The sequence below is a fragment of the Panthera pardus genome, unplaced genomic scaffold, assembly GCF_024362965.1.
Source record: "Panthera pardus isolate Hobbes unplaced genomic scaffold, ASM2436296v1 HiC_scaffold_12, whole genome shotgun sequence".
Lineage (NCBI taxonomy): Eukaryota > Metazoa > Chordata > Mammalia > Carnivora > Felidae > Panthera > Panthera pardus.
In genome coordinates, this window is record NW_026526677.1 from 110,613,088 (window position 1) to 110,637,914 (window position 24,827).

The window sequence follows — 24,827 nt, forward strand, 5'->3', positions numbered from 1 at the left end:
AGATAAATAGCATATGACTTAATGTAGTTCACTATATGTGCTGCCGAAGCAAGGACTCACTTAATGTAGTTTATGATACGTTTTCATATATGGCATCATATGTCTTCCATATGTGCTCATCTTCATCAAGATTGTCTTAGTTATTGGGGAACTTTTGGTTTATGTATACATATAGAAATAGCTTGCCAATTTAAACACACACACACACACACACACACACCCGGAATTTTGAAAAAAATCATAGTCTCGTATTTTTTTCTTTTTTTTAGGTTTTGATATCAAGATCACACAGATGACATACATTTTGGTAAGTGTTCCAATCTTACTCTCTAGAAAATTTTTATAACAGTGATGTTATCATTTCTTTAACCGTTAGTTATAAATCATGAAACATTTATAAGAAAGCATCTGAGCTTGTAGTTTTCTTTTGGGGAAGGTTTTGAGTGATGAATACAATTTATTTCATAGATATAGGACTGGTATGTTTTTCTTGGGGGACACATTTGGTGATTTGTGATTTTCTAGGATTTTGTCCATTCCATCCATGTATAGCCAGAAAGTTTTTCACTTTATCCTTACAGTATTATTGTTAATTCCTCTACTTCTTATCTTTATTATTTTTTCTTTTTATTTTTTGAGTTAATTTTCTGTTGTTTTCCCAATTTTTTGAAATGGATGCTTAAATAATTGTCATTTATAGCATATACATTAACATCTATAAATATCTCTTTGAGCATGGATTTAGATATATATCACATGTTTTCAGATGTGTTGTTTTCATTATGATTCAGTTCCAAAGATTTTTTGATAGTCATTTGTAATTTCTTCATTGGACCATGAGTTATTTAAAAGTGTATTTTAAAATTTCCAAATATGATAGAATTTTCTAGATTTTTAAATTATATCTAACATCATTCCATTCTAAAGTGGTCAGAGAACATATCTGGTATGTTTTGAATTTTCCTAAATCTGTTGAGACTAACCACCTTTTATATTGTCAATGTAGTAAATGTGTACTTAAAAAGAGTGAGTGTTCTAGAGATTTATATACAGAGTTGTATATAGTAAATTAGGTCAATTTTGTAAATATAGTGTTCCATTGTTCTGTAGTCTTGGTGGCTTTTTTTGTTTTCTTGGTTTATTAGTTATGAAGAGAAATGTACTAGTCTTCCAGTACAAGTGTTGTATATTTCTCCTTGTGTCATTTAATTTTTCCTCTGATCACTTATTTGTTTTATTATAAACTTCATCATAAATTAGCACCTTAAAGTATTATATTTAAAAATCAAATAGGTTGTAAAGCAGATCTCTTCATTTCAATCTTTTATCATTCAAGCATAGTTATACTGTACTTGTATCTTGATTGACACAGTGTGATGGACGGAAGTGACCATTTTCCTGCTCCTGCCCAGTGGAGGCTCACAGTTGTATTTCATAGACACTAATCCAGAGATCTGCAAGTTAGAAAAGACTAGATTCAGGGTCACTGCTGGGGGGCTGGCACTGGTGAATAACAGTCAAGAGTTCAGGTTTTACTGTTCAGTCCGTGCACCAAAATGGCTATAGTACCACCACTGACCCATTGGCCATGGGTCAACAATAAATAAAGTATCTCAGTGAAAATAATCAGTTTACTTAGGCTGCCCCTGCAACATTGAAATATAAATTAGCAACAAAACATTCAGAATTATTAGGCATGAAGAAAGTCTTAAATATTGGGCGTAATTAAGTGAGCTCCTCAAAGACAGAAACTATGCCTTACGGATTATTTCAGTCTTAGGGCTGAGCCTTCTTCTTGGCATTTGGTGACAGCCCATAAATATTTGTTGAAGGAACTTGTTGGTCCTGCTTGAACAGAGAAGAAAGAACAGTAAGTCACATTTCAGTGAGCCTGGAAAACCGTGACAGCACAGGTGGGTCTCTGAGGCTTCAGCAATCTCAAGAAATAACACATTTTCTCTAGCAAAATACAAAAACCAAAAGACAGGTAAAGCTACCTACACCAGTATAGTCTCTACAATGACTGGTACCTTCCTGTGTTTTAGATCATTGGAGGAAAAGGTTACATTCATCAGCCCTGGAAATTGGATCACCCAGCCCAAGTTAAATCTGGGCAGCTTAATGATTCTTCTTTCTTTCCCTTCCTCTTCTCTTCGTATGCAAACTTAAAACAGCAGCATCCCTTCTCAAGAATGACTAATGAAGTTTCAAAGGAGAAAAGATATATTTAACTGAGAGTCCCAGAGATTAGTCTCCTTGTAGTATATTTTCAGAGATAATTATTTTAAAAGTAATTCACCCTTTATAAAAAAGCACCCTGATCATGTAACGTCAGTCCTTCAGAAGAGAGCAGTCTAAACACAAATGGGTTAAAGAGTCAGGTGTCCTTGTACTTGTACATTGAGCCATTTACATAACATTTGTGAGGCAGATGCATCTTACACTCAACGATATTACTGTTGCCTTGCCTCCTGCCCTCCTCTCTTTCTTATCTCCTCCATCCTCCTAAGCCATCTCCTCTCTCCCTCATTCTCTCCCTTCCTCCCTCCTCCACTCTTGCCTTCCCTTTATACTAAATTCTACACAAACCGCTCTTCCACACACCCCAACCCTGACTCCACAACACACACTATTCACTGCTTTGTGTTCTTGTTCTTTCCTTTGTCAAAACTAATTTAGTCATACTGGTTTAAACTACCTATTGTATCTTTACTTTGTTTGACTTTTCAAGGTAATATTTATATATTAACAAGGGCTTTTATTTGAATAAATCCAAAACAGAGAAGTCTTAATCTAGTAAGACATGATAATGCTATAGTGACAAGGTTGAACTTTTGTATACTGGAGAAAGAGGAGAAATATATTTATCAGATTGCTACACATTAGGCAAGTGGGTGGAGAGAATAAAATAATGCAAGTTGTTTTGTTCATATTACCTCAACCATTTGAGTGACAGAGACCTCAATGGCATAGTTTGTTCAGAGAGGCATGAAATTCCATGAAGTTAGCTTTCTCGCAGACAGTGTCTTAGGATTGCCTGGGGGTCCAAAAGAACAGTCAGTGTCTAACACTAGTATTTATTGCCATTTTCATACACATATGTCTCATTCATTTGACTCAACTGGAATATTTTCTTTCAATCCTTGGATCCATAGATTGATTGAGTCTTAGATTCCTCTTTTATAAAATAGGAACAACAATTATTTTAAAGAGTCACTGTGAAATTTAAGTAGAAAAATAGGTCTAAAGTATCTAACATAACGGAGTGCATAGAAGACGCTCTGGTAATGGAAGTATTTTATCACCCTCTAATCCTTCAAAGTGGTCTCTGGGGTGCCTGGGTGGCTCAGTCAGTTAAGCATCCAATTCTTGATTTCAGCTCAGGTCATTATCTCACAGTCATGGGATTGAGCCCCATGTTGGGCTCTGCACTGAGTGCAGAGCCTGCTTAGGATTTTCTCCCCCTTTCTCTCTCTCCCTCCCTCCCCCCCACCCCGTCTCAAATCAATAATCATTAAAAAAAACAAAGCAATCTTTCTCAACTATGATCACCATAATACTTGCATCACTGTCTTTCTGCCTGATTTTCTTTCTTGAATTCTGTCAAAATAATTTTTTAAAAAAAGTAGACCACTTGTATAATGGGACCCTTGAACTGGAGGAGAGTAAATTTTCTCCTATCTCCTCTGTATTCTTTGGAACTTCTGGGGAGACAAGTAAAGAAATCATGTATAGCTTTGACAGCATAGACTACGTGAACTGAAGAGAACTTCCCTTAGCTATTTGATATTTGGGGACTTCATGACAAAATGCAGCATCCCCTGGGTACAAAAGGTAATTTTTCTGTAGCCCTTTTACAGCCCAGAGGATGGAAATACAATATGGAGGTCCATCTAATGACATCTGTAAATTTGGTCATGATCTTTCAGCAGAAATAATGACCTGGAGATAATTGCCTTTTAAGTAAAAAGTCAACCAGGTGGCCAAATGCTTTCATAGACCAAGACAGATGTCATTCACCCTGCTATTTCAAAGAGCTTCCTACAATCGTTTACTTTTTTTTTTAAGCCACTAGAGGACACAATTCAAGGAATAGGATTCGCTATGACCTTTCTTCAAAACTCACCTCTTTCAGGGAAACACCAACTGCTTCCTTTGGTTTATAATTGTCTCATCTTTGTTTGGCATCTGGCCACTACTAAATCTAGATGATCTGCTTCTGAATGAGCTGTATCCCACCCAACAGATGGTCTTGAATCTGGGCACTGTATGTTCACAGTTTTGGACCAACTTCTAGTCTAAGTACTGCCACACGACAGAGATGTGAGTTTGGCTTACTTCTATTAGGGCAAAGATTTACACTGAAAAATTTGCTGAGTGGAAACTGACTGGTTGTAATATGAATATTTAAGTCAGTCTTCCCTTGCTGCTGTGAGTCAAATACCAAGCCAGTAGAGCCCGAGACTCCACTGATTTCCCAGAACCCTTGCTCTTGCTTCCTGTCACCCAATTCCATTGCAATAACAAGTCCTGTCAAATTTACTTTCCAAAATACATATTTAGTACACTCATATCTGCCCATCTCCACTCTCTGTCCCAACTACTGTGTTTTCTACTTTGGTCTACTTTCATGTCACTTAACTGACCATCTACGGTCTACTCCTGGCCCCCTCAACTCATCTCCTGTGCACAGAAGCAAGTAATCTCTTAACACAGAAGTGGGATCATAGCATTGCTGAACCTTACCACCCTTTAATGATTTCTTTCATGCCTCTCCAAACTTACTATCATTTTCTCCTTCATTGAAATGTAAGTTCCATGAGAGCAGAGACTATATCTGTCTTGTTCACAGCTGAATTCTAGAATCCAGAATTAATTAATGGAGTCACCATAACTGGAATCCAGCCTTCTAACTGACTCAACATAACCTCAGTGGAATGGACTCCTAGCCAATTCAGCAAACCTTTTTCCAGATAAGACTGTCAGGGCTGGGTCCTGGAAGCCTGGGTACAAGAACAGTGGTGGCATTGCCCCTACCCAATTTCTGCACCATGACAGATGATGGGAGAGTGAAGACAATTTCTAAAGCATTTTAAGCTAGACACAACCTAAAAATGAGTCAACAAATCAAACAGGCATAGACAAAGAACAGGAACGGGTCGCGGGGGGGGGGGGGGTGGGATTAAGATGAAGAACAAAGGAGATCTGAAAAAACACCTTTTGAATCAGATGCTGGAAAACAGGGACTTGAGAAATTCCTCATCCTAAGTGTAAGATAGAATCTTAGTCTTTAATACTCATGGCATGACCCTGCTGGGAATAAGTAAATTGTCGGAGAGGCAGGTTGCACACAAGTTTTCAACCCTCACCACCATCTTTAAATGTACACAGTACACTTCACAATATACTTACTGTTTTTCTCATTTGCTTATTCATTCATTCGTCATACAATATTGAGAATTTATGAATAGCTTTGGAAACATTAAATACATTGAAATGCAGCTTATTTCAAAATGTAATGCTATCCATCTTTAACCAACTAGACTGATTTTCCCATTTCTAATACTACTCCTTCTTCTCTTACTTGTCCTCAGGATTCAGTAATAGTCTCCTTGTCATCTTGGGTTTTCTAAAATTCCCCCTGGTTTCCCCTTACATAAGATTCTTTTGCATGTACAATGGCCTCACATCTTTCAAGTCTTGAAGGGTGGGTATCTGTAATATTTTTAGATTGTGCATGCCTGAAAAACTGGCACACTTTGTTAAATCTGTTGTGTTTTCCTCATATAATTTAGGTATGGACATTTAGTGTATGATAAATGCTTGGCAAATATTTCACATCTATTTGCTGCTTAGTATGGTCACGATTCCCAGGTTGAGTTATTCCTCTTATTCTCTAGTTAATTTGGATATATGAGAAGACCTTTCTCAGCAGCTTCAGACTTGTACTGCATCTCTCTGGCAGCCAGAATCCATTCTGTTGCTCTCTCAACTGGTTCCTATAATATCTTTTTGGTATCCTAAGCCGGAGTAGATTTCTGTTTCTAGCCTTTGCTTATGGCCAACATGAATCCTTTAGTGTAACCGATCCAGGAATTCACAAACATTACAAGTAAATACATTTTAAGTGTAGACACACATATTCACTTAGAGAACACTGTGAAAACTGCATTTTTTTAAAGTTTGCTGTACTTTGTTTTTTTCATTCTAGAAGTAACAGTTAGAAATTAAAAATTTTGGCCAAAGAAAATCTTTATAATTCCAGCTCCACAATAAGCTTTGGATTGGGAAATATGATTGCATTTTTGTCTGTTTCTCCCTATCTTTTTTTATCTATTCACTTTGGAGCCTTTTTCTTTTTCCACTTCATATGGAAATCTTTCATGACATACTTATCAGTTGCCTCATACTCTTTGTTATCCTCTTTGCTTTAAGTCTGTCGACTTCCCTTGAGAAATTTAAATAAAACAAAAGGGAGGTGCAAGGTACTGAATATTGTATCAGGAACAATGTTCTGTGTTGTACGTCCTTCAATTATTTTTAATATTTCTGTGAGCCATCTGTATACTCTGTTAATAATATTGGAGTCAGCAATTCATGTGCAGAGGCAGTGATGCAAACAAGGGCTCACTTTTATTTTGGCTTGTGTTAGTGCCTTCCTGGTCCTAGAGGTCCATTGTTTGGTCACTCACACAAACACACACCTGTAGGATATGGTTCTGTGGAGGTGGTCAGGAGAGGCACATCAGTCTCAAAAGAGAAGGGGGGGGAGGGCAGATAAGGCAGGATGAAAGCAAGTCTCAAGTGGAGTCCTCTTCAGGTTCAATTGCTTTTGCAGCTTTTCTCTTGCTCTTTGTACAGAGTTGGAAGTGTGACATTTTAAAGTTAGTTTTTATAGAAACAAATGTCAGGAGAGGTGAGTCATTCTAATATCTCTAAAAATAAATCCAGGTTGTCAAAGAAATCAAAAGTTTGTTCTCAAGTTTAGCCTGCAAGAGAGGAAGAGTCTTCCCACCCTGTGGGTTGTGCAGCTGCTTGACGTAATCCCAGAATTTGAGGGCAGCACAGGGCTGCAAAGGTTGAAAATAGGTAGTAGAAAGAGCTTGGGAGTTGGTCTTTATTTAACTGGAATGTAGCCCTCAGGAAATGTACTATATTGAGAAGAAGAGAAAGGATTTGACTATTTCAAATGAGGGCTAAGACAGGCTTCCTAGGGAAATACCTCCATTGTTCAGATTTGAAGTGTAGCTTTATCAGCAGCCTAGAAAGTTAACATGTGATAATAAGCATCCATAGTGGAATGAATCAAGAGGGAGAAAAAAAATCTCCAACCCCCTCAGGGGGAAGTTTAGGATCCTAGGCTAGGCCCAGCATGTGCCCTAATGTAGATACATCAGTGTCAAAAGGAAATGAAAATTGAATTCCAACTTCAGGGTCGGTAAAGCCGTCTGTGTTTGGTTTTCTCCCATGTGCCTTCTCTGTAGCCCTCCCTCCCATTTCAACAGCCATCCAGTATCCTTTGGCTTACTTGCGCAGGGCTGGCCAAAGAATAAGTGAATATTTTGTCCTGCCCGTTCTCTTGAGAATAGAAAGTGATCACATTTTGTTGTTGTTGGTTTATGTGTCCTAATGAGAACATCCCTGCATTGTGCTAGGGATTAGTGTTAGGATGCAGAGCAAGAAAAAGTCTGTATGATGGAGCTTCCACTGCATTGTGAAAACCGAACAGTAACCATACAAACAATAAGTAAACAGTATAACTGATGTGGGGTCATTGAGCACAAGAGTCAACAAAGAATTCTTGAGACATTTTACAGTGCAAAAAGGTGTTTTATATTATAGCCCAGGAACAGGACCACTCAGTGGCAGAAAGAGCCACTCTGTGATTGTGAAATGTAACTGATAATATATTTTTAAGTTGGGGATGGGGAGTTGGTTAGAGATGACAGAAGTCTCCAAAGGGATTTCCTTATGTTAAAGAAAATTTAAAGGATCCTGGAGGCCTGGCTATTGTCAAGCTGAGGTTGCTTTTAGTCTCTAGTAAAGCATTAACATTAAGGCAGTTGTGAGTTCTTTGAGGGATGTCACACGCTGCATATCTCAGGGACTTATCAATGAGCTGCAAGTTTTAAGGAAATTTAATTTTATCTACATAAATGTACATTTATCTACATTATCTACATTTCTCTTGCCTTTGTTCTCTTCATCATTTTCCCCCTGACCTTTAAATCTTTAAGATTGCTTAGGGTGGAAGGTCTTCTCTTCTATATCTTCTTCCTGCTGAATAGGGGCATAGGGATGTCTCTGCCTATGGGTGGACATTGGTCAGTTGGGGAATTTATATACTGGAGTAACCAAAGGCAGAGGCAGCCCAGTACAAGGTAGACAATATATATGAATTTCCTTGAGTAGAAAGGATCATCTGTCAGCCAGAAGTTGTGGCAGTGAAGGAGTCTCGGCACCAGGCAGAGAAACATCAGAAAACACAACAAAATAAGATTAATATGAGAAAAAGAAGCCCAATAAAAAGACCTGATACTTGTCCAAAATCCTCTTCCAGTCCAGGAGTTTACAGAGCGAGGTCGTTTAAAACACCAATCTGTATCTTTTAGCAATCGTGTTTACATTTTTGTGATAATCTGCAACATACAGAACATTCTGTTTTAATAATGAAGAATGTTCCTCCTGCTGCTCTTAAGACATCTCAGACCATTCAAGGGTCGCCTAGGTGGCTCAGTCTGTTGAGCATCTAACTTCACCTCAGGTCATGATCTCAGGGTTTGTGAGTTCTTGCACCACATTGCGCTCTCTGCTGTCAGCACAGAACCTGCTTCAGATCCTCTGTCCCTCTCTCTCTCTCTGCCCCTCTTCCACTCACTCACTTTCTATCAAAATAAGTAAACATTAAAAAAAAAAAAAAAAAGAAAAACCTCTTCTTTGGGGCACCTGGGTGGCTCAGTCAGTTAAGCGTCCGACTTCGGCTCAGGTCACAATCTCATGGTCTGTGAGTTTGAGCCCCGTGTCGGGCTCTGTGCTGACAGCTCAGAGCCTGGATCCTGCTTTGGATTCTGTATCTCCCTCTCTCTCTGCCCCTCCCCTGCTCATGCTCTGTCTCTCTCTGTCTCAAAAATAAATAAAAACATTTTTTAAAAATTTTTTTTAAAAGACATCTCAGACCATTCAATTTTGCTTTACGCATTTGAGTTATTTCAATGTTTCATAACGTAATGCTATTTTGAGAGTCACTTAAGGCCTTAATTGTGTAGCAGGTGGTGTTAGCCATCATATAGACTCTGTTTTGTTCGGCAAGCAATTCGGTAATTAATAAGTGGAACTTCTATGGAAACAAAAGAAAATTTTCAGTTAATGGTTGTAGAAAATTACAAACTTAGTGTCTCAGTCTCCAGTGCTACCAATGAGAAGATTTTTAGATGTCAGAATTGAAGCATCCTCAGATGGAGTGGGATCAGGCAGCAGGAATCAGATGACTTTTGGTTTGTAATTCGAATGTCTCTGGTGATCCTTTTGAATGACCCATAGAGCAACACGCACGAAGATTCTCCATACGCAAGCTTTGTGCCCATTTCTCTGAAGTCCACCCCAAATTGTGCAGCATCAATATTCAGGGCTTCAGGGAAAAGGGAAATTTTAGTTTTTAATGACTTTAAATTATGATACTGAGGAAATACTGGAAACTTTAGTTTGGAGAGCCATAGCCAGATATTTCAGAAACCCAGAAGAATTCATATTCTAGTGCACTTTACAGTAAATAGTGTTAAAATCTAATATCTACAGGGGCGCCTGGGTGGCTCAGTCGGTTGGGCGGCCGACTTCAGCTCAGGTCATGATCTCGCGGTCTGTGAGTTCGAGCCCCGCGTCGGGCTCTGTGCTGACAGCTCAGAGCCTGGAGCCTGTTTCGGATCCTGTGTCTCCCTCTCTCTGACCCTCCCCCATTCATGCTCTGTCTCTCTCTCTATCTCAAAAATAAACGTTAAAAAAAATTTTTTTTAAAAATCTAATATCTACAAAGATGTGTTATGGAAGCATATTTTCTCTCTATAATCACCATAATTTTTATCAAAGATAGCCAGCCAAATAAAGACTACTTTGTATGTAAGATAAGTCCAGTTTTACTAAACTTGGCATAATCATTTAGATACACTCATCAGGAATAATGATTGATCATCATATATCTATTAAAATATGCCTTGCTGGAACTTTTTATAAAGGAATCTAGATTGAACTTTTAATCACCTCTTGAGGTCAGAGGCCATGCCAAGTCATCAGAGTTGACTGCAGTGCCTGTAGATTTGGGAAAATTCCTCTTGCCAAGGGCCCCACAATATCCTGAGGTTCCTGCACCTGCCAGGAAGTGACATTCTTTACTCAGGCTGCTGGGAACTCTGTAATAAGCAAGGTATCAGGCCAACATTTCCAAAGGTGCTTTATTGACTCCGTGCTTCATAAAGTCAGCCGTAGTTCCTTAAAACTGTATGGTCATATCTGAGTCTATGCATGTCTGTCAAACATGACATTCCAGTCAAAGCTTTGGTAATATAACTGATGTTTCCAGTGGTTTCCTGTTACAAGGAGAACAGATTCTCATTAAACTTATGCAAATGATTATACCTGCCACAGAAGAACGAATATTCACTGACAGTTTCTGAGTGTCAGAGGGTTCAGGTAGGGAGAAAAGTTAAATGCTTCAATTTGTTCACAAAGGAATATTTATAATGTTTTTGTATATCATGGGTATCTTAAGAGGAAGTAACCTTGATCTGGAAGAACAAACATTAGAGAAGCAACAGTGTTTCAAACAGGGGTCACAAATACTATAATCATCTTTCTCAATTCATTTAGTCCTATGTTACTAATTCTTGTTCAGTTTGAATACAGCTTTTTCCATTAGTTCTGGAAATTCTTACCCATTTCAGTTTTGTGATTTTAAAGATACCAAAAACCTGCACTTGGGGACACCTGGTTGGCTCAGTTGGTTAAGCATCCGACTCTGTTTTGGCTCAGGTCATGATCTCATGTTCATAAGATCAAGCTCCTCACTAGGCGCCACACGAGGCATGGAGACTGTTTAAGATTCTCTCTCCCTCTGCCCCTCACCCACTTGTGCTCTGCCTCTCTCTCTCCCTCTCTCTCTCAAAAACAAAATAAAACCAAAAACCTGTATTTGTCAAAAGTCATTTTAATGAGTCTTCCTGAAGATTAAATACATTTTTCTAGAGAATAACTATAAATGACAAAAGACTCAAAAATGAACATGGTTAAAGAGAGAATTTGTTACAATAGAGCTGACAAGGAAATCCAGTTATTTCTATAACACTTGACTAATCAGAATACCAAGTGAGGGCCGTATACCAAAACATATTAAAACTTTAGAAATTACATATAATTCCTGGAACAGTTACAGCATTTATCCAAACAATACAACCTAAGGCTTATTATTCCCTTGACGGTGCTTCCCAAATAACTTCACATACCAAATAAACCAGCCTAATTAATCAAAAAGACTTCATTTACAACTCAAATGTCATGAAGCTTGTCAAAAACCTCAGAAAAATTTAAAGCTCATACCTAAGTAGGATTACAGATCATTATAAAACTAGTATTTACATTTAAGCAAGGGAGCAATAAGGAATTTTACAGGAAGTTATATATAAAAACGTAGCTTCTTTGATACTGACAAAGTTTTGTTGTTGTTGTTTTTATTTTTATTTTATTTTTTTATTGTAGAGAGAGGATGTGAGTAGGGGAGAGGGAGAGAAAGAATCTCCATGCTGAGCATGGAGCGTGATGCAGAGCTCAATCCCACAGCACCAAGAACATGACCTGAGCCAAAATCAAAAGTTGGATGCTCAACCAAATGAGTCTCCCAGGTGCCCTATATTGAGGAAGTTTTCACTATCATAAGTAATCAAAGATGAGGAAGACAAAACATAGAAACCTTGTTTTTCTGGGAAGATAAAAAAAAAAAACTTTGTCTATAATTCCTATTAAGAACAGACCCACAAATCAAGAAAACTTTGTCTTTTTAATAAAGAGAATAGCAGAATGTCAATCTTACACCAGTGTACTTTTAAAGTCCATTCATTTGAACTTTTCTCTTGACCACACATCAAATTCTTTTGCAAAGACTGCCCTTCACAAACCTTGTACAATTTTCTTTTTCATTCAGATTTTGTCCTAAGCCTTTTCTCTCTAAATAATCTTATTTTAGGAGAAAATTACTTTCTTTTTTCCTCAGAAAAATATATTTCGATTCCTTTTATCTTTCTCATATACCTCCTCCTTTCCTGCACACTGTTTTGCTTCTCCCATCACCCCCAAGTGTCCTAACCATATTTATCAGAACTTTGATCCAGTGAAAAGCAAGCAGTGATTGACATGGAAATGTTGGGGTTCAGAGCAAATGGTCAAGAGAGAATTCTTGAGATGTTTTAGGTGTGAAAAGGTGGTTTTATTAAAACATGGGGATAGGTCCCCTGGACAGAAAGACCTGCATTGGAGTCGTGAGGAGTGACTGATTATATACTTCCACATTGGGAGGGGGTTAGGGATAGCTTAAGTCTCTAAGAAATTTTGGAAACAAGGTTTCCAGGACCTTGAGGTGGCTAGCTGTTAAGAAAATGTCATTTAATGGGGTGCCTGTGGGGCTCAGTCAATTAAGCATCCAACTCTTGGTTTCAGCTCAGGTCATGATCTCATGATTTGTGAGTTCCAGCTACATCAGGCTCTGGGCTGACAGCGTGGAACCTGCTGGGATTCTCTGTCTCCCTCTCTGCCCCTCTACTGCTCCCTGCTTGCTCTCTCTCTCTCTCTCAAAATAAATAAATAAACTTTAAAAAGATTTTTAAAAAAGAAAACGTCATTCATTACTGTTTAGTAAAACCTCAGTCATTAAACCCTTCAGATGTGTATCAGTGGGTCATATGCTTGAGGGATGTTTGCCATCATCATATATCTTGGGGGGTAAAGATAAAGGAAGTTTCCAAAGGAAGTGGGTTTTTTTATTTGTTTGTTTTGGGTTTTTTTGTTTGTTTTTAGAGAGAGAGAGAGTAAGTGGAAGAGGTTACAAGAGTAACTTGTCAATGGGTTGTAGTAGTAAGGAAATTTAATTTTTTATGCCTTTGTCTCCAAAATCAGTAACCAGTTGTGAACTGTTACACACCAGAATTCTCTATATTTGAACTTTATAAATACAATTTGCAATTCCTAAAAACATGCTTTTCCATAGTACAGTCTTAGAGCAAAACACAGGGCACGTTTACCAACAGACCCAAGAATCCTGAGTTTGTGTGCAATGAGATACCAAAAACACAAACCTACATCAGTAATCAAAGCTTCAGTATTTTATCTTATTTGGAGAAGACTTATATATCCAGTGAATTCAATCCAGTTTATCATCTAACTTAGTAAAAGTTGAAAGTTTTAGGTTACCAAATATTTTGAAAGCTCTGAAACTTTTTATTTATTCATTCTACTTGTTTTTTAACAATAACCCATGAAACCTTTGAGACAGAAAAAGTTAACCTTCATATGAAGTCATATTTTTTGCTGAAAAATTGCAACAGAAATAACACACGCTTATTTGGCTTTCAGTAAACCTTGGTAGAATTAAAGTTTTATATTTAATGCTGCTAACTCTAAAGATGTGTATCTTAAACTAACACACTTAAATTAGTTTGAATACAGAATATGATGCACCTATGTCCACTTAAAAGTCAGTTCTTCACTGTCAACTTTTCCCTGGGGCACTTGTGGGAAAATCTGAAGTGGGTGGTTGAAGTCCAGGGAGGAGTCCCTGGACACCCCGTTGATTAAGGAGGTGCTCGAGTTTGAATCTCATAAAGGTGTGGCCCAAGAGCTTGGAGTGCTAGTCGCTCCTTGAAAGCGAGGTTAGGAGGACCAGGAGCCAGTGGCACTGGAGGCACAGAGGGTGGTATAGGAGTGGATTATGCAAGCCACACCCACGGCGGTGCAGAAACAGAATGGACAAGGGGAAGGCAGAAGAGGCGAGGCTCCACCAGCAAGGCCGGAGGCAGATAAGAGCCCAGAGGGCAGAGAAAGAAGCTTCCCAGTCCTAAAGCTGGTCAGCTCAGACAGATGAACAGATACACGTTTTCTTTTCACCAGCAAAAAGTGAAAATAGGCAGTCCATGTTGGGCAGGGGAAGACAAGGAACCGCCCTGAAACAAAGGAGTTTGGGCAGCTGCTTGGGAAGATTCCCTCAAGTCCCCATCCCATGCTACACTAACCAGACAATTGGCCCCCATTATCATAACCATTAACCTGGGAAATGAATGAGGGAGAAAAATCCCCCATACAAGAGTCAGGCCACATTTGTCCAATCCTCTTAAGATATACTTCACATCTTGAAAAGAAACAAAGATGAGACAGTAATTCAGGAAGAAGAGGGAAGTATGTACAGGATCTTAGCAGAGATGGGGTATTGAAGTTTAAGAATGCATTAAAGGGCCATTTTCCCTCATTTAAGGAGTACTGAGGCCACGTGTTAATGGAGAAGAAGACAGGTTTTTTTCTTCTTTATATCTTTCAATCCACATTGGCTCCAACGGGTTAACAGAATAAAATACATGAAAACAAAATTAACCAAGGAGGTAACAGATATGCACACTGAAAACTACAAACATTGCTGGAAGAAATTACAGAAGAAACCAATACAGGCACACCTCAGAGATAGTGCAGGTTTGGTTCCAGACCGCTTCAAAAAAGTAAGTTGAATGAATTTTTTTCTTTCCCAGTGCATATAAAATTTATGATTACACTATATTGTAGTCTCTTAAGTATGCAATAGCATTATTTCTAACAAACCAATGTATATACCTTAATTTAAAAATATTGCTAAACAACGTTAATCATCACCCGAGCTTTCAGTGAGTCTTAATCTTTGTGCTGGTGGAGGGTCTTGCCTCGATGTTGATGATTGCTGACTGATGACTGATCATGGTGGTGGTTGCGGAAGGTTCAGGCAGCTGTGGCAATTTCTTAAAAGGAGCCAACAATGGTGTCTGCCTCCTTGACTGACACTTCCTTTCATGAGCTATTTCTCTGTAGCATGTGATGCTGTTTCAAAGCATTTTATACACAACAGAACTTCTTTCAAAACTGAAATGATTCCTCTCAAACTCTACTGCTGCTTTATCAACAAAGTTTATGTAATATTCTAAATCCTTTGTTGTAATGTCAACAGTCATGACAGCATCTTCAGCAGGAATAGATTCTGTCTTAAGAAACCATTAATAGAAACAACTCCTCATTCATTAAAGTTTTATCATGGGATTGCAGCACTTTTGATATAATCATGAAAACATTTGAAAACGTGACATGGAGACATGAAGTAAACAAATCCTGTTGAGAAATGACACGAATAGACTTGCTTGATGCAGAGTTACTACAGACTTTTCGTTTGTTAAAAAAATAAAAAAAGCACTATCTGTAATAAGGTATGCCTGTAAGTAGAAAGGCATCCCATGTTCATTGACTAGAAAACTTAAATTGTTAAAACGTCAGTACTACTCAAAATGATCTACAGATTCAGAGCAATCCTATTAAACGTTGACTTTTTTTGCGGACGTAGAAAAATTTATCATAAAATTCATATGGAGTTGCAAAGGACCTTGAATAGCCAAAACAATCTGAAAAAAAAAAAAAAAGTTGCTCTTACCCTTCCTGATTTCAAAACTTAATGCAAAGCTACAGTTGTAGAAACACTGTGGTGGTGGCATGAAGACAGGTATACAGAACAATAAATGGGATTAACAGTTCACAAATAAACCCTCACATATACAGTCAAGTGATTTTTATGAGGGTGTCAAATGGATTCAGTGGGAAAGAAAAGTCTTTTCAAAAAAATGATTGTGGGAAAACTGGACATTGGAAACAATGCAAAAAATTTTAGATCCTTGTGTTATACCATATCTAATTAACTCAGATATATCTAGAACATATAAAGAAAACTTGTACAACTCAACAGAAAAACAACTCAGTGTAAAAATTGGGCAAAGAATGTGAATAGACATTTCTCCAAAGAAGATACACTCATGGCAAAATAAGCACAGAGGATGTTCAGTATCACTAATCATTAGGGAAATACCAGAACCACAACGGGATACCACTTTACAGCCATTAAGCTATCTATTATTAAAAACACAAAAAGAATATTTACAAAATTAGTGTTGGTGAAGTTGTGGAGAAATCAGAACCCATGTGCACTAGTGGTCAGAATGAAAAATGGAGCAGCTGCTAAGGAAACCAGTATAGTAGTTTCTCAGAAAGAAAATTTAAAACTAGAACTACCATATCATCTAGCGATTCTCCTTCTGGGTATATACTCAAAAGAATTTAAAGGAAGGACCCAAACAGTTATTTGTACCCCCATGCTCATACCAGCATTACTAACAATAGCCAAAATGTGAAAGCAACCCAAGTGTCTATCAGTTGATAAAGGGATAAACACGATGTGGTATATGCGTGCATTAGAATATTTTTCAGCCTTTAAAACATATGGAATTCTGGTACATGTTAGAACATACACGAGCCTTGAAAAAGTTAGGCCAACTGAAACAAGCCAGTTAGAAAAGGACACTTACTGTATTATTCTACTTACCTGAGGCATGTAGATCAGTCAAATCCATAGAGATAGAAGCCAGAATAATGGTGACTAGGGACTGGTGGGAGGAGGTATGGGAGTTGCCTTTTCATGGGTATAGAGTTCCAGTTTGGGGTGATGAAAACGTCCCAGAAATGGATAGTATTGATAGTTGCACAATGATGTGTATCTACTTAATGCCACTGAACTGTACACTTAACACTAGTAATTTTTTAAATGTTTCTTTTTGAGAGAGAGACAGCATGAGCAGGGAAGTGGCAGAGAGAGGGAGACAGAGGATCTGAAGGAGGCTCTGTGCTGACAGCAGAGAGCCCAATGTGGGGCTCAAACTCATGAACCGTGAGATCATGACCTGAGCTGAAGTCCAGCGCTTAACCGAATGAGCCACCTGTGTGCTCCTAAAAATAGTAAATTTTATGCTACATGTATTTTACCACAATAAAAAATAAATGTCATAGTATGGGAGTAGGGAGGCATATAGGAAATTTCATTACTTTTCTCCTAATTTTGCTGTGAACCTGAGTGTGATCCTTAAAAATGTTATGACATTCTGTTTCCTTGTGGTTGTCTACTTGTAAAGTACAACGGTTGAGATAAATTTTACAACATTTTGGGCAGGGCCAGCAACAAAGAAAAGGCAGTAATCTGTCATATTCCCATCATCCCACTCTGAGGTGTATTCTGTGGCCATATTGCATTGGCTGTACCATTGCAAAGTGGCTGTACCATTTGCATTCCCACAAGCAATGAATTAGTTTCTGTTGCTCTATGTTCTCATAAGCATCTGGCATTGTCAATATTCCAGATTTTGACTGATCTATTGGGTATGCAGTGGCATTACCTTGTTGTTTTAATTGGAATTTTCCTAATGGCATATGGTAGAAAACTAGAAGAGAACTGTTTGCATTGATTTGGATCTTTGGGGGAAAATGGTGACAACCAGTGCCTTATTTGTGAGATAAACTGGTTTATACCTGTTGTCCCAGTGTATTATTTACAACGCCTTTTCATTCTCAAAGTGTCCTCATTTGGACAACATATTAAGAGGTTATGTGTGTTTTTAGAATCATTTTGTTAGACACCTGAAACATTAGAAAAATATGTCTTTCCAATGATGAGTTTTAGTCTATGCAGCAAGAATATCCAATGGGGTAAAGGGAGAATGTGTTATTCATACATATATTGTTTGAAAAAAAAAAACACAATGCGTTTCCAAAGCTATAGCCTTTCTCATGTGTTATAAGCCTTTTTTCTTTTCTCTATATTTAAAAGGTTTTCTCTAATAGTCACACTGAAATTAATCAGTTTGAGTGCTCACACCCAAACTGCCAAAAAACAAGCTGACTTCTTAAAAAGTAAAAAATAATAATAATTTAAAAATGTAGAAAAAGGCCGAGTACACCACGACCGCCAAACCTACGGATTAAATATTCGGGGCGCCTGGGTGGCTTGGTCCGTTAAGCGTCTGACTTCGGCTCAGGTCATGATCTCACGGTCCGTGAGTTCGAGCCCCGTGTCGGGCTCTGTGCTGACAGCTCAGAGCCTGGAGCCCATTTCAGATTCTGTGTCTCCCTCTCTCTCTGCCCCTCCCCTGTTCATGCTCTGTCTCTCTCTGTCTCAAAAATAAATAAACGTTAAAAAAAAAATTAAATATTCAACATCTGCAATGTCATCTGCTTTTAAATGTCGATGTCACTTTCAGAACTTTTCCCAATGATCAGTGAAACTTGAAATCATGCAGGAGAAGTGCAGTAATACTAAAAGGGAGTTGGGGGGGGCGGGGCAGGGGAGGTGAGAGTCAAAGCATAGGGGTAGGAGAACCAGGGCTAAGTTTCTCCCAACTTGAATTTGGAAGTAAAATTCCTAAGTAAAACACAGGGAACCTCAAAGTGTTCCCACGCAGTCACATCCTCCATTTCTCCTACCCAATCTCGGGAAAGAAAAAGCTAAAGCTTTTAAATCAGATTGAAATCACTGAGGAAAAGGTATTAATACGCGCCTAATTCTCAGGCCCTCAGGATAAACTCCCATTGACGTCAGCAGGAGGTTTCTTTGCAGACAGTTGTGAATCCATCTCAATATGTCTCCACTGTGTTATTTAGAGCGCTGCCATTTTAGGAAGGGAGCTTCAAGGACCTCACCTATCAGTGCTGGGAAATTGGCACTCTGAGTCCCAAAAGCCCAGATGCAATAACCTGCTCCTGGCTGTTTCTGCAAGATGCTGCTTGAATTTTGTATTTGCAAGGGAGAAATGGGATGAGAGTTTGCCTGATTCTGGAAAATTAGCTTTCATGGCCATTGTCAATTTAAAAGTGTGAGGACTGGCCATTAGAAATGATGTTGCTAATTTGGAGGAGCCACGAGTTCACTGACAGACATTCAAGCCATGTCTGAACACACACAGACTGGTTAAGGGAGGAGAAACTGGTTATCTTCAGCCACAGACCTTTCTAAAAATTAACGTATCAGCATAGCATCACTGGTTGCAAGGGATAAAGCCCATTTAAGCCAGTTTAAGTTAAGGTAAACTTAGTTTTAGGATAAGGAAAGAAATGAAATAATCCAAGCCACCTGGGGACAGACACTAGAACAGAAAATTCTTTTACACATTCATTCTTTATGTTTTTAGGGCATGAAATTCTCCTTTATCTCTGCTTCCTTCTTTTCTCTCGTTGAGTTTCATATGATTTTACATTCCTCTACTTGCCCTGACACTTCGATTCAATTGTCCACTATCATCTGAATAACATCCCCTGTATCTCCAAGTGCAGCTTCTCAGAAGAAAGAATCTAATTAGTCCCTCTCCATCTACATGCTGGTTCTTCTTGTGTTTGCATTCAACCTAAGCCACATCAGCTGGTGGTGAGGAGTCACTTCCTTCAAAAGGGGCTGTGAATGGGATACATTCTAGAAAGGGTAGTGTGGACTGGGTGAGTGCTCCCATAATGTCTGGATCACAAGTTTATACAAATTAATTAAAATTATTGTGTTCGGTATGGACCTGTGTAGAGATGCCCAAAGTGCTAGCTCTTCTTGCCTTCTCTTCCAGATCAGTATAAAAATTCAGAGAATAGATAACCAGCTTTCAGATGACAATGTTGAGGCCACAGTTTGAGATTTCAGTCTCCTGCAATGGAAATGTATCTTTTAATGTTCATTTATTTTTGAGAGACGGGGGGGAGGGGAGGGGGAGAGAGAGAGAGGGAGACAGAGGATCTGAAGCAGGCTCCCAGGAGGCTGACAGCAGAGAACCCACTGCGGGACTTAAACCCACCAACTGCGAGATCGTGATGTGAGCTGAAGTTGGATGCTTAACCGACTGAGCCACCCAGTTGCCCCAGGTTGATACATTTCTAATATGCTTCTGTTTAACACTCTTTCCCCCCAAATGTGAAGTGAGGAGTTGCTTATATATTACATAAATAATGAGAAGAACGCATTTGGGTTTTGCTAGAAAATGTCAAGATTTCCCAAACATCATGCATTTGGGTTCTACTGAGCTTCGCAATGTATTTTAAGAGACAGTTGGGTAATTGAAATTTTAATCAATATTTGGATGCTCTGTTTTTCTATAGCTTTAATTTCATCTTCTAATTAATTTTTTCTCTAAGGTTAGAATATTCAGTTTATTTTCCTTGAAAGAAAAGTATGTTATTATTTTTGATCGATTCAAATTAGTTTTTACAAAAATTATATATTCTGATATGTGCTGCTAGAGATTTACACAGGGCATGTGATCCACTTCTGGGAAGAACAAACTGCTTTTCCTAATGTATTCAAGGAAGATGAAGAAAAGTCAACAACGCAGTGAAAAAAATTAAATTTCCCTGTTTCCTTTTGACCTATTATCTTGGCCTTAATATTTCATTTGTGGAAAGTTTGATGTGCTTTTTATCTTAATCGCCTTGACATCTTATATTATCGTAATGTGTAAAAATTTCCATTGAACATTTTAGGGCTTTCAAGGTGTAGTTATTACCATGTAGGAGTGTCATGAAACTTAGTTTTGCAATTTACTTATTTTTAACCAACTTGACTTATTCCTCAAAAGCTGATGATCTGAGAAGGGGTAGGGAAGGTAAGCAAGATCTTTCAATTGCTTAATCTCCAGCCAGGAGATGTTATCTGCAGCCAATCTCTGCTAACTCCATTCTGGGCATGGAAATACTCTTGCCTCATATTAGAAACTGCATGCTGAGTGTCTCCTGGCTGTGTAGTTATACACGTCACTTGGTGAATATGTGTGGCAGTGAACATCGAAGGAAACGTCAACTATTAACGATGGGCTTTTTTTTTTTTAAGTGGGCAACTGAATGATGGATTTAATTTTATTCATTCATTTATTTATTGGACCATTCACTCAATGAAGTAGCAAGTGATTAACAAGTGTTTATCGAACACCTACTATGTACTAGGCACTCTGCTAGATATGGGGATAAATAAATAATAATCCAGTACCTGCTTAAGCTCAGTGGAGAAGACTGTCACACAGATCACTTTCATGTGAAGGCCATGGAACTGTGAGAGGGAAAGAAGGAAGGCATAACTGAGTTTGGGGGTCAAAGAATGCCTTTATGTGGGGACAACATTTAGGTAAAGAAATGATGGAGTATATAAACCACAATTTCTTTATCCATTCATCAGTTGATGGACATTTAGGCTTTTTCCACAATTTGGCTATTGTTGAGAGTGCTGCTATAAACATTGGGGTACAAGTGCCCCTATGCATCAGTATTCCTGTATCCCTTGGGTAAATTCCTAGCAGTGCTACTGCTGGGTCATAGGGTAGGTCTATTTTTAATTTTTTGAGGAACCTCCACACTGTTTTCCAGAGCAGCTATACCAGTTTGCATTCCCACCAACAGCACAAGAGGGTTCCCATTTCTCCACATCGTTGCCAGCATCTATAGTCTCCTGATTTGTTGATTTTAGCCACTCTGACTGGCGTGAGGTAGTATCTGAGTGTGGTTTTGATTTGTATTTCCCTGATGAGGAGCGACGTTGAGCATCTTTTCATGTGCCTGTTGGCCATCTGGATGTCTTCTTTAGAGAAGTGTCTATTCATGTTTTCTGGCCATTTCTTCACTGGATTATTTGTTTTTCAGGTATGGAGTTTGGTGAGCTCTCTACAGATTTTGGGTACTAGCCCTTTGTCCGATATGTCATTTGCAAATATTTTTTCCCAGTTTGGTTGATTGTTTCCTTTGCTGTGCAGAAGCTTTTTATCTTCATGAGGTCCCAATAGTTCATTTTTACTTTTAATTCCCTTGCCTTTGGGGATGTGTCGAGTAAGAGATTGCTACGGCTGAGGTCAGAGAGGTCTTTTCCTGCTTTCTCCGCTAGGGTTTTCATGGTTTCTTGTCTCACATTCAGGTCCTTTATCCATTTTGAGTTCATTTTTGTGACTGGTGTAAGAAAGTGGTCTAGTTTCATCCTTCTGCATGTTGCTGTCCAGTTCTCCCAGCACCATTTGTTAAAGAGACTGTCTTTTTTCCATTGGATATTCTTTCCTGCTTTGTCAAAGATGAGTTGGCCATACTTTTGTGGGTCTAATTCTGGGGTTTCTATTCTATTCCTTTGGTCTATGTGTCTGTTTTTGTGCCAATATCATGCTGTCTTGGTGACTAAAGCTTTGTAATAGAGGCTAAAGTCTGGGATTGTGATGGCTCGTGCTTTGGTCTTCTTCAAAATTACTGTGGCTATTTGGGGCCTTTTGTGGTTCCATACAAATTTTAGGATTGCTTGTTCTAGCTTCGAGAAGCATGCTGGTGCAATTTTGATTGGGATTGCATTGAATGTGTAGATAGCTTTGGGTAGTATTGACATTTTATTATTTTTTAAAAATTTTTTTAACGTTTATTTATTTTTGAGACAGAGAGAGAGCATGAACAGGGGAGGGTCAAAGAAAGAGGGAGACACAGAATCTGAAACAGGCTCCAGGTTCTGAGCTGTCAGCACATAGCCCGACCCAGGGCTTGAACTCACGGACTGCGAGATCATCACCTGAGCTGAAGTCGGACATTTAACGACTGAGCCACCTAGGCGCCCCAGTATTGACATTTTAACAATATTTGTTCTTCCAATCCATGAGCATGGAATATTTTTCCATTTCTTTCTATCTTCTTCAATTTCCTTCATAAGCTTTCTATAGTTTTCAGCATACAGATCTTTTACATATTTGGTCAGGTTTATTCCTAGGTATTTTATGCTTCTTGGTACAATTGTTGATGGGATAAGTTTCTTCATTTGTCTTTCTGTTGCTTCATTATTAGTGTATAAGAATGTAACTGATTTCTGTACATTGATAGTGTAACCTGCGACTTTGCTGAATTCATATATCAGTTCTAGCAGACTTTTGGTCGAGTCTATCGGATTTTCCATGGATAATATCATGTCATCTGCAAAAAGTGAAAGCTTAACTTCATCTTTGCCAATTTTGATGCCTTTGATTTCCTTTTGTTGTCTGACTGCTGATGCTAGCACTTCCAACACTATGTTAAACAACAGCAGTGAGAGTGGACATCCCTGTCGTGTTCCTGATCCCAGGGAGAAAGCTCTCAGTTTTTCCCCATTGAGGATGATATTAGCTGTGGGCTTTTCATAAATGGCTTTTATGATGTTTAAGTATGTTCCTTCTATCCCCACTTTCTTGAGGGTTTTTATTAAGAAAGGATGCTGAGTTTTGTCAAATGCTTTTTCTGCATCGATTGACAGGATCATATGGTTCTTTTCTTTTATTAATGTGATGTATCACATTGATTGATTTGCAAATGTTGAAGCAGCCCTGCATCCCAGGAATGAATCCCACTTGATCATGGTGAATAATTATTTTTATATGCTATTGAATTCGATTTGCTAGTACCTTTTTGAGAATTTTTGCATCCATATTCATCAGGGATTTTGGAAGTTCTCTTTATTTGCTGGGTCTCTGGTTTAGGAATCAAAGTAATGCTGGCTTCAAAGAATGAGTCTGGAAGTTTTCCTTCCCTTTCAATTTTTTGGAATAGCTTGAGAAGGATAGGTATCATCTCTGCTTTAAATGTCTGGTAGAATGCCCCTGGGAAGCCATCTGGTCCTGGACTCTTATTTGTTGGGAGATTTTTGATAACTGATTCAATTTATTCACTCGTTATGGGTGTATTCAAATTTTTTCTTTCTTCCTGTTTGAGTTTTGGAAGTGTGTGGGTGTTTAGGAATTTGTCCATTTCTTCCAGGTTGTCCAGTTTGTTGGCATGTAATTTTTCATAGTATTCCCTGATAATTGCTTGTATTTCTGAGAGACTGGTTGTAATAATTCCATTTTCATTCATGATTTTATCTATTTGGGTCACCTCCCTTTTCTTTTTGAGAAGCCTGGCTAGAGGTTTATCAATTTTGTTTGTTTTTTCAAAAAAACAACCCTTGGTTTCATCGATCTTCTCTACAGTTTTTTTAGATTGTATATTGTGTATTTCTGCTCTGATCTTTATTATTTCTCTTCTTCTGCTGGGTTTGGGGTGTGTTTGCTCTTCTGCTTCTGTTGCCATTAGGTGTGCTGTTAGATTTTGTATTTGGGATTTTTCTTGTTTCTTGAGATAGACCTGGATTGCAATGTATTTTCCTCTCAGGACTGCCTTCGCTGCATCCCAAAGCATTTGGATTGTTGTATTTTCATTTTCATTTGTTTTCATGTATTCTTTTAATTTCTTCTCTAGTTGCCTTGTTGACCCATTCATTCTTCTGTAGGGTGTTCTTTAACCTCCATGCTTTTGGAGGTTTTCCAGACTTTTTCCTGTGGTTGATTTCAAGCTTCATAGCATTGTGGTCTGAAAGTAGGCATGGTATTATCTCAAGTCTTGTATACTTATGAAGGGCTGTTTTGTGACCCAGTGTGTGATCTATCTTGGAGAACGTTCCATGTGTACTCGAGAAGAAACTATATTCTGTTGCTTTGGGATACAGAGTTCTAAATATATCTGTCAAGCCCATCTGGTCCAATGTATCATTCAGGCCCCTTGTTTCTTTATTGATCCTGTGTCTAGATGACCTATCCATTGTTGTCAGTGGAGTATTAAAGTCCCCTGCAATCACCACATTCTTATCAATAAGGTTGCTTATATTTGTGATTAATTGTTTTGTATATTTGGGGGCTCCTGTATTCGGTGCATAGACATTTATAATTGTTAGCTCTTCCTGATGGATAGAC

At 38.3% G+C, this 24,827-nt stretch overlaps 1 long non-coding RNA gene across 1 annotated transcript in view; it reads left to right on the forward strand.

The window, feature by feature from the left end:
* The first annotated feature begins 267 nt into the window (after positions 1-267).
* LOC109260377 (uncharacterized) overlaps positions 268-24,827 on the forward strand; it is a 51,242-nt gene continuing 26,682 nt past the window's right edge. Inside the window, exon 1 of the long non-coding RNA XR_008421330.1 lies at positions 268-307. This is a non-coding gene — a long non-coding RNA (uncharacterized LOC109260377). The remainder of the gene's footprint in view (positions 308-24,827) is intronic.